Genomic DNA, 14,401 nt, shown 5'->3' on the forward strand with positions numbered 1-14,401 from the left:
GGCACTGCTGGGTGGGGGTCCCAGTGGTTCCTCAGACTTGGAGGTCACGGGGGCTGCAGGTTGAGGTGGGGGAAACTTGAGTGTGAGTCAGTTGAATCTCTGAGTAGCACCATGGAGGACAGCTGTCCCCGTGACTGTGAATATTGACCTCAACCCCTCTGGACTTTGCTTGAATGACGAGTTCCAAACTGGTTGACATAAATCCCTAGATTGGGGGATTGATCACTGCAGCAGTCACTCTGCTTTTCATCACAACTGCACCGTAGATGATGCCCTGCCTTGGAACATCAGCATCACACGGAGACACAGGACGACATGGGGACAGTGTGTAAATGTGTGTGTCCCACAAACCATAGACTCAAATCGCATGTCAGTTTCTGTCAGTCTACAGATTACTGCATCATGTGTGTTATCTTCTTATTTATGTCTCCTTTATCAACTTCCCCCCAAGTTTATTCAAGTCTATTTATTCTGAAGTTAAAGTACTCAAAATTCAAATTACAGATTGTTAATGTACGAGTTCAAAAGCTAGAGTTCTGTGTGGTTTTGTTAATAAGACTCATGTATTTGAAACCATCCTATAAAAATCGCCAGTAATTTAACATCTGTTGGAACAAAACACAACAGAAGTGGAAATTGCAAATATTGGGTAAATGTAAATACTATTTCCTTTAATTTTCTTAAAAATCTATTGAATAAACAAACATAATTCTAAAATGTATTATGAGTTTCATAATGCATATGTAAATAAGATACATGATGACAATAACACACAGGTCTGGAAGTGAGGAAACAGTATTATACATGAAGTGATATAATATTAGTTCAAGGCAGAATGTGATGAGTTAGGGGCACATAGTGTAATTACTAGAGCAACCACTAATAAAATAAGACAATTAGAGCTACTAAACAGATAAGTATTTGATAAAACATGTATGAAAATACAACATGTCACAATCTGTTGATGCAGGTAAAACTGTGCCCAGAGGGAAATTCATAGCATTAGATGGATTCATATATATATGTATTTAAAGTTGAAAATCAATACTGTTTCCTTCTTAAGAAGTTGAAAAAGAAAATAAATCAAGAAAATAACAAAATAAGAAAAAAAAATCAATAAAATATGTTAGATAACCAATAGAGAAAATAAATAAAGCTGAAAGTTGTTTTTTGGGGGAAGTTAATAAAATTGATTTGTCCCCAGAGATTTATCAAGAAAAATAGTAGAAGATACAAATTACTGGTATCAGAATCCAAAAAGGGAATATTCCTACAGATCCTGCAGATGTTACAAAGAATAATAAATAGGTTTATGTCCAGCTTTCAGTGTATACACTTCACACTCTTCATGCTCAAACCAAATCACACTTTCTTCATTTTCTTTTCATGCTGGTCCTACCCCCAGACCTACTGCTTCATTCTCCTAGTCTGTTTCTCCTATATTCACACACAGATTCACTCACATGCATTTATGCACTCTAATATTTAGCAAATATCTAAATAGTGGTTAGAGTAAGGTGTTAGGCACTATGAACACATAAATGATGGTGAGACACAAAGATTCTGGTTTCCTACAAACATCTACTTCCTGCCAAGAAGGTGAAGTTGCATAGCTGCTGGCGCCATCCTTCAAAATGGACCCTAAAATGCTACAGAATGTGGAGGGTCACGTGCCTTCCAGTGTGGTAGACTCGGGGAGATTGGGGACCATTTCTTGAGTTGTTCTAGAAAAACACACATTGCTAAGAATTTGTCCAAAATGTGCACCACATCGGGGAGCTTGTAGCTTGCCATGGACCCCGCTGAGGAGCCTCTGGTTTGGGGCATCTGAGAGCTGTGTGGAGGCCGACTAATCTCGTATCTTGCGCGCACACAGTGCAACAGTTCGTCTGCCCTCGACTGTGGACACTGCCTCAGGCCCTGGAGCTGCAGGGGATGAGGAAGGGCGCTGGGGACACAGCCTTGGGCTGAGCCGTCGCTAGCATGCAGCGGACACGGGGCAGGCCTTGGGGATCCTCTGATGCTGGCAGGGTCAGGCCCACCCCCAGAGCGGCCGTGCCCATCTCGGCGTCCCTTGTAAGTGCAGGGAGGTGGCCAGTCATTGGAGGGTCCTCCTGCTGGAGGCAGCATGCTTCCCAGTGTCTCCCCCTTGGTGGGAAGATGTGGACACCCCGTCCCTGGGCTGCCTGCACTCGGCCTCTTGCTGGCAATCTCTGCTCTGTCCCAGGAAGGGCACGGATCTGCTGCTCGGCTGGAAGAACGCCACCTCCTGACCCATGGGGAGTGGGCCGGATGCTGGGCTGGGATGTGGGGCGGCAGGACAGCTCACCTGTCTGCAGTCCCTTTGTCCTTCGTCCCCCCGCGGGACCTGAAGCAGTCGGGGTGTAACCCCTGAGAATCCGGACGAGCAGCGGCACGGATTCCGGACGGAGACTGTCCTCCTCCCGGACGTGGGTCATGGGGGGAGGGGAGGCTGAGCCTCCTGAGCGGCGGCAAGTCGGGTACAGGCAGCACCGCCTTCCCCCGTTCCCGGGCCGGCCTCTGAGCGGAGCCCTGGGACAATCCCTGCGGCCCTGCTCTGCCTGGGCGGCCTTGCCCCGCAGCTCGGGTCCCTGGAAGGCATGTCTCCTCAGGCCAGGCCGGCAGGGCTGATGACCCAAGAGCTGGGCAAGGCACACAGGCCCTCTCTGGGCCATGCCCTGTGCGTGCCTGGGGGGCCCCCTGGGGTCCCCAGTGCCGTCTCCGGGCGGGAGGTCGTGAGGTAAGAGAGTGAAGCTGTGAGCTGGAGGAGGTGGTGGCCGAGGACGGTGGGGGGGGGTCTCATCCCAGCCCCCCCCGCCCCGCCCCCGCCCCCGCCCCGCCCCCGCCCCGCCCCCCGCGGACTGGCTCTCCTTCCTCCACCCTCCACGCCCACGTCCACGTCGGTGCACGCGCACAGGGCGCCATCTAGACGGGGTCCTCTGCTGAGACGTAAGTAAAACCACGCGTTCAAAGCCGTGGTCAGGGCCCAGCCCAGAGCAGCGCGCACGGACGCTGTGGGTGAGGGTCCAGCCTGCCGGCCCCCGACGCAAGCTCTGCGGCCTGTGCCGGGTGTGGGAGCCCCTCCGCGAGGAGCACCTCCCTGGTTCCAGGGCGCTCCTCGGCGCCTGGAGACGCCCGGGGTGGGGGTGGGGGGGCCGGGACCACCCTGGCCCAGCCCCGGGCGAGGGACCAGCGCTCGCGCCGCAGCGGAGCTGGGGCAGCGCGCCCACCGTCCCCGCCGACGTCTCCCGCGGAGGTCTCTGCTGTTTCTCATTTTTAAGAACCTCGCGTTTCGGTCGGCCGTTCGGGCAGGGCCTGGAGGCGCGTGATTGAACTGATAGTTTCCTTCAAGGAAAGGGATTGAGAGTAAACAGCAGATCCGTGGTTTCAAAGCGCATTTGCTTCAGTCCCCGGGCTTCAGTCACGCCGCAGATCGCTCGGGCCGGGCCCGCGCAGTTGGAAGGCGGGGCGGTGCCTGCGCTGGGCCACGGGGAGCCGGTGCGTCCCCGGGGCCGGCTGCGGAGGGCCTTCCGCGGGGGCGCGCGGGCTCGTCTCCCGCTGCGCTGCTTCCGCGATCTCGATCTCCCCGCAGTCACCTCAGAACGTGAAGATGATACACGCGCAGCATGAGCCGTTTGCATTAAGTACGCGCTTATTTCACTAAAAGGAAAAGCAGACAAATTAGGCTTTCTTCTCTTCAAGTCTCTTTCCCGAGGAAGATTATTTACAGTAGATTTTTTTTTCTATTCCTCTCCCTTCCATTCCTCCAAAGGCAATAAAAAGCAATTCTGAGAGCACGGCAGAAAATCAGTTTTTAATCAAGAAAAAACAATCTGTGGGAAACGTGCTGCTCTAGCTCAGAGAAACCTCCGCGGCTGGGTCCTCGCGCTGCCCGCCCGCGGCCGGGGCCTCTGCCCGTCCTGCCCGGGGCGGGTGGGGGCTGCGAGGCCGCGTCTGTCTGCCTGTCCGGCCACAGCGAGCCCTCCTTCACGCAGCATCACACCTGTGACAGGACTCGGGGACCAGTGCAGGACCCCTCTCGGCCCTGCTCTGTGGCCAGGCTGCTCCCTGTCCCCGTCTTTGTTTGTGTGTCCAGAGGCCAGCAGAGCTGACCGGAGGCTGGGCCGGGATCTTCCTGATCAGGCCCAAAGGGGCCTGCCTCCTGGCGGCTGCCCGGGTAGCAGGTTTGGACCCCCACGCCCCTGTGCTGGGAGGGAGGAAGCCCAGGCTGAGGGGCACCAAATTCGGGGGGTTTTGTTACAGAGCAGCAAATAAGGGAAATAGCACCCACATGGCACACCGTCCCGAAAGCCCTGGAAGGCAGATGGGCGGTTATGGCCCGTCCTCACCACAGAGGTGCAGCTGGCTGGTGTGCGTCTCCTGGGAGTGACCTCCGCACACGCCCGAGTTCCTTCTTCCCGATGCCCAGGCCCTCGGCGCTCAGAGTGACCGTGGTGCCCCTGGCCCTGTTCAGCCCAGAGGGAGAGGGCGGATGGGAGGGGTCCTGATGTGGGTCTGCGGCCGTCTGGCTGTGCCCTGCTCAGCCCTTGGAAATCCTAGCCCCCCTCCCCCAGCCTGTCCCAGGGGCTCTGCCCACACCGGAGTCCACCCCGCGCCCCTGCTGCTCACGACTGCCCTCAGACCACTGGACGCCCCAGAGCAGGTGGAGACCCCGGCCCGCAGTCCTCAATCCAAGTGTGTGCAGGGCCGGAGGGACCGTGTCTGCCCTGCACCAGCCAGGAACGCGAGACACCCCGGCTCTTACCACTGTGCATCTTAGACACCACAGACGCACCCCCTCCCCTCCCCAGCCCCCTCCTCTCTGGGGGTCTTCATTGTCTTCCGTTCTCCCCTGGTCCTCCTGAGCCCTTCCCCGACCACCCCAAGAACGTCCTGTCTTCTGGAGAAAACGCGTAGCCTGGGCTGCTCTGCTCGATGCCAGCTTTTATAAAACAATGTTTTTGTTTTTAATTGAAGTAGAGTTGATTTGCAGTACTGTGCTAGTTTCTGGTATGCAGCATGGTGACTCAGTTATATATATATATTCCTTTTCATATTCTTTTTCGTTGTGAGCTGTTACAGGTTTCGAGTACAGTTCCCTGTGCTCTACAGTAGGACTTTGTTGTCTATTTTATATACACTAGTTAGTATCTACAAATCTTGAAATCCCAGTTTATCCCTTCCCACCCCTTCCCCCATAACCATGAGTTTGTTTTCTGTGTCTGAGTCTCTCTCTATTTTGTAAATTAGCTCATTTGTGTCCTTTTTTTGGATTCCACATACAAGTGGTGATATACGGTATTTTTCTTTCTCTTTCTGGCTTATGTCACTTAGAATGACAAGCTCCAGGTCCATCCATGTTGCTGCAAATGGCGTTATTTTACTCTTTTTCATGGCTGAGTAGTATTCCCTTGCACACATACACCACGTCTTCTTTATCCAGTCAGCTGTCAAGGGACACTTAGGTTGCTTCCCAAAACAATGCTTTTGGTAAGTTATAAAGCTGATTGTGAGAAATTTGGAAAACAGAGGAAAGAGCACAGAAACAATAAAAGCTAACTCAGCATCACACCACCCAGAGAGGACTCGAGAGGAGGACCCTAGGTCTCTGACGCTTTAATTCCATTTCGGCGACTGGGATAAAACTCAGGGTAACACACATTTCTGCAGACACTCGTTTGCGTGGACGCCCCGTCTTCCTCGAGTCAGTCAGGTCAGCGAGCTTTCCTGTCATGGACTGGAGAGTAAACATTCTGGTCTTTGGGAGCCCCGGGGTCTCGGCCTTGGGGACTGTGCTCTGCGTGGCAGTGACAGCCGCCCGGCCACACCGAGCCCATGGGCGTGGGCGTGGCCGTGGTTATGGACTCCAGCCGCCACTCAGGTGTGTTCAATAGAAAGGCACCTTGTAAAGGGACTTTTCCTGTCCTTCCCCAGATTCTGTCTGTGTGTGCACATCAGGAAAGCAGCGGAACGCCACCTGCCCTCCTGCCACCTTGTCCCTCGGGACCTGTTCCCAGTTAGGGATACGTGACCTTTTCAAAGCTCTCTGCGCAGCCGGGCGCCGGGTCAGGCAGAGTTAATGCGCTGCCTGCCAGATCTTCATCTCTGGAAGGGGAATCAGTTTAAAACTGATTACTTTTCATGAGAAAAATAATGAGCCACGGAAACAAGCCCAGCGGGCATCTGTGTTGGGGGGAGGGCATCCCACGGCCACTCAGGGCAGCGGCTCAGGAGGGCGCACCAGGCACGGGGGCTGGGGGTGCAGAGGGGACCCAGCACTGTGCTGCGAGTCCACAGAGGGGTTCTCATGCTCCACAACCCTGGCTGTGGAGAGTCTGCCCCCCCTGGAGGGGCGTGACCCCTGGCAGGGGCTGCCCATCTCGCCCCTGTCTCTGGGGTGCAGACAGGGCAAACTTGGAGCTCCCAGGTGGGGAGCGAGGAGGCTGTGTTGAGCAGCACTGGGGGACTAGAGCCTGGTAGCAGGGGGTCCTGAACATACCCCAAGCAGGGGGACATGAGAAGGGAGTGCTGGTGTCCTGTGGCCATAACCAACACTGCAGACAAGAGGAACTTATCCTTTCCCAGCCCTGGAGCCAGGGGTCCGAGATCCAGGTGTGGTCAGATCGCCCTCCCTCCTTCCTGCCTCTTCCAGGGTCTGAGGTCCCAGACGCCCCTGGGCTCATGATGGCACCCCTCCAGTTTCTGCCTGTGTCTTCAATGTGGCTTCTCCTTGTGTCTCTGTTGCTGGATTCGGGGCCCACCCGGGTAATCCTGGATAAGCTCTTCCTCTCAAAGTCCTTAGGTTACATCTGCAAAGTCTCTTTCCCCAAACAAGGCCCTGTTCCCAGGTCTGGGGATGAAGGTGTGGGTCTGTCTTTTGGGGTCCTCCATGCAACCCACTGTTGCACCCACCTGCCCAGTGCAGGCCCAGGGAGCTGCCCCCTGAGCAGAGGAGCAAGTGGCCGGATGGAACAGAGGCTCTTTAGGTGTGATTCCGCCTCCCGAGAGCCCCCCGGGCAGTCCCCTCCAGCACCCGCGTCTCACCTGCCAGCGGGAAACCGCCACTCTTGTCCAGCCCAGTGACTGCTCTAGGGAGCAGGATCAGATTGGGTCCCTTGGCCTAAGAGCAGAATTAGGATGATGGGTGGGGACTGTGAAAGGTGTTTGCTGATCAGGATTCAGAGAAACTTTTTAATGAAGGTGACCTAAAATCGGGACAGGCTACGATAGAAGGTCATGAATTCTAACTTGTCACTTCTTGCCTGGCTCCCCTGGACACCATGTTTGTTGATGAAATAGATTCATACGTGGAGTGTTCAGAAGGAATGTTAGATGTCCACTGAGCAAAAACACGAAGAGAATGTCTGCGAAGTTCTATTTTACGAGGAGCTGAGCTGAGTGGCTAACAAAAGACACTGGTAGCTGAATAAAACAGAACATGATTTCTCCCGCATCCAAGGGGGCTGCAGGTGGGCAGTGCATGGCTGTTATGGGGGCTCCAACCTCCTCAGGTAGCGCAGCTCCTGCTGTCCTGCCTACCTCATTTGGCTTCCATCCTAAGTTTGCCTCATAGTCCTAAGGTGGCTGCTGATGCTTCAGCCATCATACCTGCATTGCAGGCAAGAGGCAGAAAAAGAGTGAGAAAGGCTAGGAGGGCCTTTCCTGAAAGCCCTACCCAACAATGACCTCCTTCATCTGATTGGCCACTTCCCTAGGTGAGGGTGCTGATTCCAGACTGTGAGGGAATTTCATTCATCTGCAGCAAAATGATACAAATAAGAAAAAAATTGAGTGAATATTTCTTCAAAGTAATTTAATTTTTATTCTTCCAACATTTTTGGCATTAAAATATACATTGGAAACGGTGGCGAAGGAGATTGTACTTATTTTGTTTGATGCCATGGCTTTTCTGAATAGTTTTATTATTTCAAACAATACAGTTTAAAAATCAAACAATATTACAAGGTTTATAAGAAAACACAGTTCTACCCCAGATCACACTCTCATCATCTCGTTTTGTTCCCCAGAAGCACCTCTCTCTTCTATCACCTATTGTTCAACTCTTTGTCTCTATACTTCTGAACAATATAGTTATCTTACTATTGATTTCTCGTTTTTAGACCATATCTATTGACTTCCTCCTGGTAGTTACAGCTTAACTCTCTTGTGCCCTAAACTGTATCTCTTTTCTAGCATGACTTTCCCTGTCTTCCCAGCGTGCTTTTCTCACTAGTTTTGATAAAATCATTTTTATTTCCTGCGGAGCCAAGTTCCACACTGTGATTGTTTTTCCTTTGTTATATAACTTTACATTTTTCCTGGAGTTAATGTGTGCCTGATCGTTTTCACTGCTTACTATTCTAGGAATCTAGTGCAGTGCTTCCCTAATGCTCTCACTGACCCGTTGAACATCTACTGATAATGTTTCAAATGTCCAAACACATCAAACAGTGTGACAGCTCCTCGGCCCCTGCTCTCACCCCCACTGCCTCCCTCGTTTCCTAGCTGCACAATTCCTCCTCTTCTAGGCATTTTACATAAATGGAATAATTCAACATATGCTCTTATGGATCTGATTTTTTTCAGCATAATGTTTTAAAATCTTTAGCGTTTTTTTAAGTTCATCCACGAGGAATATGAATCAGGGGTTTGCTCCTTCTTATTGGGGGTGGATCCCATCACGTAGGTGCAGTACATTTTGTCTATAAATTTGCTACTAGATGGGCATGTGGTTTGTTTCTAGCTTTTGTCTGTTACAACCAATGCTGCATCGCACTATGTATATATTAGGCTACTAATAATAGACATTCACACACCTGTTTTCATGTGTGTCCTAGTAGGGTTCAAGGAGTTTGCCGAAACCTTGAAATTTATAAAAAGGTGAACCCTTGCAGGAGGGCCTGTGGGGCCTCTCGACATGTCTCCTAACACTCTTATTATTTTATTTTGTGGAGAGGAGGTAATTAGGTGTATGCACGTATGTATGCATGCATGCATGTGTTTAGTGGAGGTACTGGGGATGGGGCCCAGGACCTCGTGCATGCTAAGCACGCGCTCTACCTCTGAGCTATCCCTTCCCCCCTCTTAGTATTTTCTAGTGTTTATTTTATGGGCGTTTGGTGGGTCGATGTCACTGAACTATGCTTTGCAGCCTGAGCTGAGATTCCAGTGTAGGAAGGATGTATGATGGCTTGGGAATGAAATAAGAATCAATTGGAAAATATGCTTAGATTTACACTTATAATTTGAAAGAAGCTTTTTTCTTATAAAAGAGAAGCCCAAAGTTGTATCCAAAGGAAGAGCTTTTTCCTAAGGAAGTCAAGACTAAAGTTCCCACCTAGAGGGACTCGCACACGTGGTCTTCCATTAGTGCACCTGGCTCCCTGGGTCGGGTGACGAGAGCCTTGTTCCTTCCGCTTGAACGGGGCCAGGGGCCGGGGACCCCTTGAGGGGCTCACCGCCGCTGCTTGGGGACCCCTCTTCCCTTTCTGGAAGCTGTTAGCAGACTCTCAGTAGACCCTGGGCAATTACTGTGGCCTCCAGTTTCCAGCCATTGCATTCCCAGATTTTCTCTCTGGAGCCAGTGGGAATTTAGCAAACGGCGTGGAGGTGGCTTGACCATCCAGGCATCAGAACGCCCATGGCCTTCCGCCTGGCAGCACAGGGTCTCCCAGTGCAGTGTCCACTGCTTGTCCCATGCTCCCCACCGCAGGTCCGGGTCCCAGGCCCGCCGCCTCCCTTCCTTCTGTCCCTCCTGTGCCCGGTCTGCAGAGACCAACCGATGTGTGAGCCCTTTCTCCGTCGCCCACGCAGAGAAGAGGCAGAAGTGAGCTTTGTCATGATGAACACAAGTGAGTTTAAAGGTGTCCTTCAACCTGGGAGTTTGGATGAGGACTCCTGGGGCACCGCCCCGGGGAGCCTGGCACTCCGGCCGTGTGCAGCAGAGGGACTCCGCCTGGGCCAGGCGCACGTTGAGCAGGAGGCTGCTCCTCTCTGCTTCCCCTGCTTCTGTCCCAGGTCTGAGGGGGCCTTATCCTCATTCTAAGACCCAAGAGAGCCACGCTGTTGTAAGGGCTCTGTGGCACTGAGCTTCACCCCAGCACCCCTGGTGCTTGTCGGACTGGGGGCCCACAGGGCGGGACACCGTCACCCCCCGCGCCCCCTGCCTGGGGCCCGCCCAGGGCCCGGCACGTGGCAGGTCAGTACGTCCTGACTGACTGATTGATTGGATACATTCATGCATCGCATTAGTCAGTGACTAAGAAGAGTAAGGAGGGCCGTGCGGCTTGATGTGAGTGTGACCATGTTTTGCTCCTTTTGTGAGAACGTAGCAATTTGCCCAGCGTTTCCTGTGAGATTTTGAACACGGAGAGAATGTCTGCGGCCTTGCTTTGCCATCTGACCGCCTCTTCCCTCACACCCCGGAGTGAATCCTCTGGGCGGGCGATGACCAAGATGGGCCCCGCCCCCCTCCGAGGGGCTGGAGAGAACTGGACCCTCGCGATGTTAGTGGCCAGGTGGCCCTGGTTACACCACGCACCAGGGGAGGAGTTTCTCTGTGAACTTTTGTGAAAATTCATGTCTGAATTTTCCACTATGGTTTTTACAGGATCTGAAGTTGGAACAGTCCTCCTTCCCTCCCTTCTTCCTTTCCAAGATTTCCTGACCAAGGTCCTCTCCGTGAAGCTGGGGTTTGCTGCTGTTTCCGGGTATCCCTTGGCTCTCTGTCCCGTCAGGGAGCCGGCGCTGTGGGCGCGGGCGAGGCAGGGCCTCAGGCCCTCAGCGGAGCAGAGGGACCCACCTGCACACTGACCGGGGCCTGGGATGTTCGGGGTAAAGGCGCTGATGCGGGTGCCTGGAGTTTCACTCCCAGGCTGCTCGAGAAGCAGGGGAGAGGCGCCCACAGGCCTGCCCCCGGGCCCGGGTCTCAGGCTGAGTCGGCCTCGTGCGGCGCGACCCCTTTGCCCCCGGGACTCGGCGCGCCGCTGGCGGCTGGGGACCACTGGGTGTTCGAGGAACCAGGCACGCTCCGCACAGACCAGGCTTGGAGAGGCCCTGCGTGTTTGGGGGCTTTATGGCGTAACTTACAGGTTTGGGAAAAAGCAAGCTGCCTCCTTTCAAGCTTTTTCACAAAAGAGGAACGGCCGCGTGTCAGGCGTGCAGGACCGGGCCTAAGCCGCTTGCTGCGACGGCGGCGGTGTGAGCCGGGCCGCCCGGCCGGAGGGTCCGGACCTCCTCCTGGGGCTGCGAAGCCTGTCGCGGAGTTTCACAGCAGCACCGCTTTCCCTCGGACGTCACTGCAGTCAACACAGACGGGGACTCACTTCCCGGAGTCTGCGTGCTCCTCCTGCTGAGCCGCGTGCCTCCCCCAGAGGGGCGCTTGTGCAGGGAAGGCCAAGTCTTTGTCCAGGCGTGTGGTTTCCTCACCAGCAGAACCGCAGCGCCCCTGAAGGAGACGGGGAAGGCGCAGGAGGTTTCCAGGTGCGCACCTGTGGAGGGTCGGCTGCTTTATTTGCACAGAAAACAAAGCGAGCGCCTTACATTTTGACTTACTACTAATAAGCGGTTTTGAAACGTGAGATTAAGAAAGACAAAATAATCAGCAAAATAATGATTTTGTTTAAATATAAAGTGTATCTTTTTTTTTTTTGTTATCATCTCGTGCATTCAGCGTGATGCCACTGTTAACCTTTGAAAGCGCGAACGTGACGTGATGTCATTCCCCGGGAGGCCGCCAGCCCTGCAGCTGCCGCGGCCGCAGCTCTCAGGACCGGCACCCTGAGCCCAGACAGACGCCTTACTCCCACGGGGCATCGCGGTTCTGCTCTTCTGTGGAGGCTGGTAAACAATTGAAGACTGAGCTTTGTGGCGTCAGGGCTCAAGCTGGGAGAGTACCCCAGGATCGAGGTCCTGGTTCAACCCATTCAACAAGCAGTGTCCCCAAACGGGATTTGCCGGCTCCCGCGGTCAGGAATGCCAGGGCTTCGAGCAGAAAGGAGAGAAATGTGTCTGAAATGATCCATCCCAAACGCTGCCCACACGGGACGGCTTCTCCCGTTGTGACCGTGCACAGCGTGTGATGTCCTCCACGGCAGGACCGGGGCGCCCTGTGCCACGTGGGCTGCCCGCGTGGCCGTGCCTTCGGACCTGGTGTCGGGGGTCTCACAGGGAGCCTCCCGTGCAGATTCCCGTGCCCTCCAGGCCTGGCTGGGAGCCGCAGGTTCCGCGACTGCGTGTACAGCGTCCACTGAGCCCTCAGCTGGGCTCAGCCTGGTGCCAGAAGGGAGTGGACCATGCCATCGGGCAGCGGGACCTTCTAGGCTGTCGCCCCGGCTCCTTCCAGGGAGCCCCGAGTGTTGCCCTCTTTTGGAAACGGACATGGCTTTGGGGGCAGCTTGTCCCGCGGCTCCCACTGGGTTCCGGGTTGGACGAGCATCGGGGGACTGCTCTGTCCAAGGAATGCCACTCGCCAAGGGGCTCCTCCTTGCCTGTCGTGTCTGGAACCTTGGTCCTGAGACCTGGAAGAGGGGGACAGAGGAGAGTAGAGCATCTAACTGGAGCTGCAGGCCAGGGGCGGCGCGGTGGGGAGGGGCCCCAGGGCTTTCCCGGAGGAATGCTGAAGAGCAGCGCCAGGAGAGGCTGCTGGACTCCTGGCAGCTTCGCGGGGTGGGCAGTGAGCTGGGTCAGGGCAGTGGCGGGTGGTCTGTGGGCCCATGGCGCATGCAGAGGGGCCTGTGGTGACCGCAGCCCAGCGACTGGGCCAGAGTGCGGGGAGGACCGGGCTGGGGGTGGTGCCTCGTCCACCTCCCACCCAGTCTCCTAGTCTCGGTAAAGCAACCCTGGGGGCTCCCATCAACACCCACTCCCCCTCGCCCCCGATCGACAGCAAGTCTGCCAGCTGGGCTCCGAAAGGGACCCACTGGCTCTCCAGCCCCGCCCCCACTGGTGCTACTAGGGCCCGGTCACCTCTTGCCTTGAGTCCCAACCTCACCACGTCCGATCTAGTCTGCCTCCTGGCCGACTGCGGTCACAGTGACCCCTGGAAACAAAACGCACGTCATATCAGTGACCTCGGAAAATGTAACTCAAGTCACGTCATGTCCTGTTAGGACCTCAGGTTAACCTCACCTCCTGTGCCCACGTGGCCTTCGTCTGTCTGCTGTGCGTTGGGCTGGCACCTGCCTCAGGCTGTCCCTGGTCCTCACAGGTCGTAGCCCTTCCTGATCAGACCTGACCCACCCCTCCAGCCGCGCCCTCGGGCTCCCCGTCCCTCGCCTGTCCCTGCTTATGCACCTCGTGTCCTGTGCGTGACGGTGGCTGTTTCTGGCCTGTGTTTGACTGTTTGGTTCCCTCCTGCCTGGCCTCCATCCCCCCGCTGGGATGGTGAAGGGGTTGTCTGGTCAGCCTGTCCCACGACTGTCCCGCGGTGCTGAGCACAGACACTGGAGGTTCAGGGTCGGCCTAGACTGCCCGAAGTAACCCCCCCCCCCCCGCCAGCCTGGGGGATTCCACCGTGGGCGTGGGACCTGTGGTCTCCACAGAAAACTGGGACTCCCAGCTTGTTGGCCAGGAGTCCAGCATCCGCCTTGACCCTTCCAGAGGCCTTGGAGGGGGAGAAAGGAGGGAGCAGGGGTGGGGACAGGAGGAGGGAGGAGCTGGGCTCCGAGGGCTGGGAGGAGGGGCGATGCTCACACAGCGTGGTTCCCATCCCAGCTTCAGACCGGCCTTCCCAGACGGAGGGACTGTGGCCACTACCCAGTGGGCTGGCTGCTTGGCCACGGAGCCTGGGAAGGGTGCTGAGCAGCCCGGGTGGGGGCTGGGCAGGGACCCCGCCTGCAGCCGGGTGTCAGCAGCCGAAATGGCAGAGTCTCTGTCTTGCGGGAAATCAATTGCAGGGGAGAGAAAACAGGAAAATTTCTTTTAAATGCCTCAAATCTCCTGGGCTGTGTTGTACAATGAAATGAATACATGAACCGCACAGAAAATATATCTTTCAGCTTCTCAGAATTGCTGTTTCCTAAGAACAAAGCTCTAATCAGCTGGGAGTCCAGGACTCCAGCGGCTCAGGTGAGCTGGAGCTGAAGGTGGCTTTAACTTTTCAAATCTTGCAGCTGAAAGTCAAAGAAATTGAAAATCTGCGCTGCTGCTTTCTAGACAATTTCATCGTCATGGGTTCCACGCTTCACAGTATCAGCCGCGCTGGAAGTTTTTTGCTTTGTTCCAGAATGTTTGTGCTGCTCCGTGAATAAACCTGCCTTCTGCATGGGGTGCGCTTCTGATTGAGGCAATGACCATTTAGTGACTAGAACGACCGGTCTCTGGAAAGGGGCAGGATTTACACGTAGTTCTCCGTTAGCGCGAAAAGCCTGGACGTAGTTTT

The 14,401-nt window shown here is 54.9% G+C and overlaps 1 long non-coding RNA gene across 1 annotated transcript in view; it reads left to right on the plus strand.

The window, feature by feature from the left end:
• Positions 1–2,914: 2,914 nt before the first annotated feature.
• Positions 2,915–14,401, plus strand: part of LOC123612925 (uncharacterized) — a 29,320-nt gene continuing 17,833 nt past the window's right edge. Inside the window, exon 1 of the long non-coding RNA XR_012502593.1 lies at positions 2,915–2,970. This is a non-coding gene — a long non-coding RNA (uncharacterized LOC123612925). The remainder of the gene's footprint in view (positions 2,971–14,401) is intronic.

Source organism: Camelus bactrianus, chromosome 3 (genome assembly GCF_048773025.1).
Source record: "Camelus bactrianus isolate YW-2024 breed Bactrian camel chromosome 3, ASM4877302v1, whole genome shotgun sequence".
Classification (NCBI taxonomy): domain Eukaryota; kingdom Metazoa; phylum Chordata; class Mammalia; order Artiodactyla; family Camelidae; genus Camelus; species Camelus bactrianus.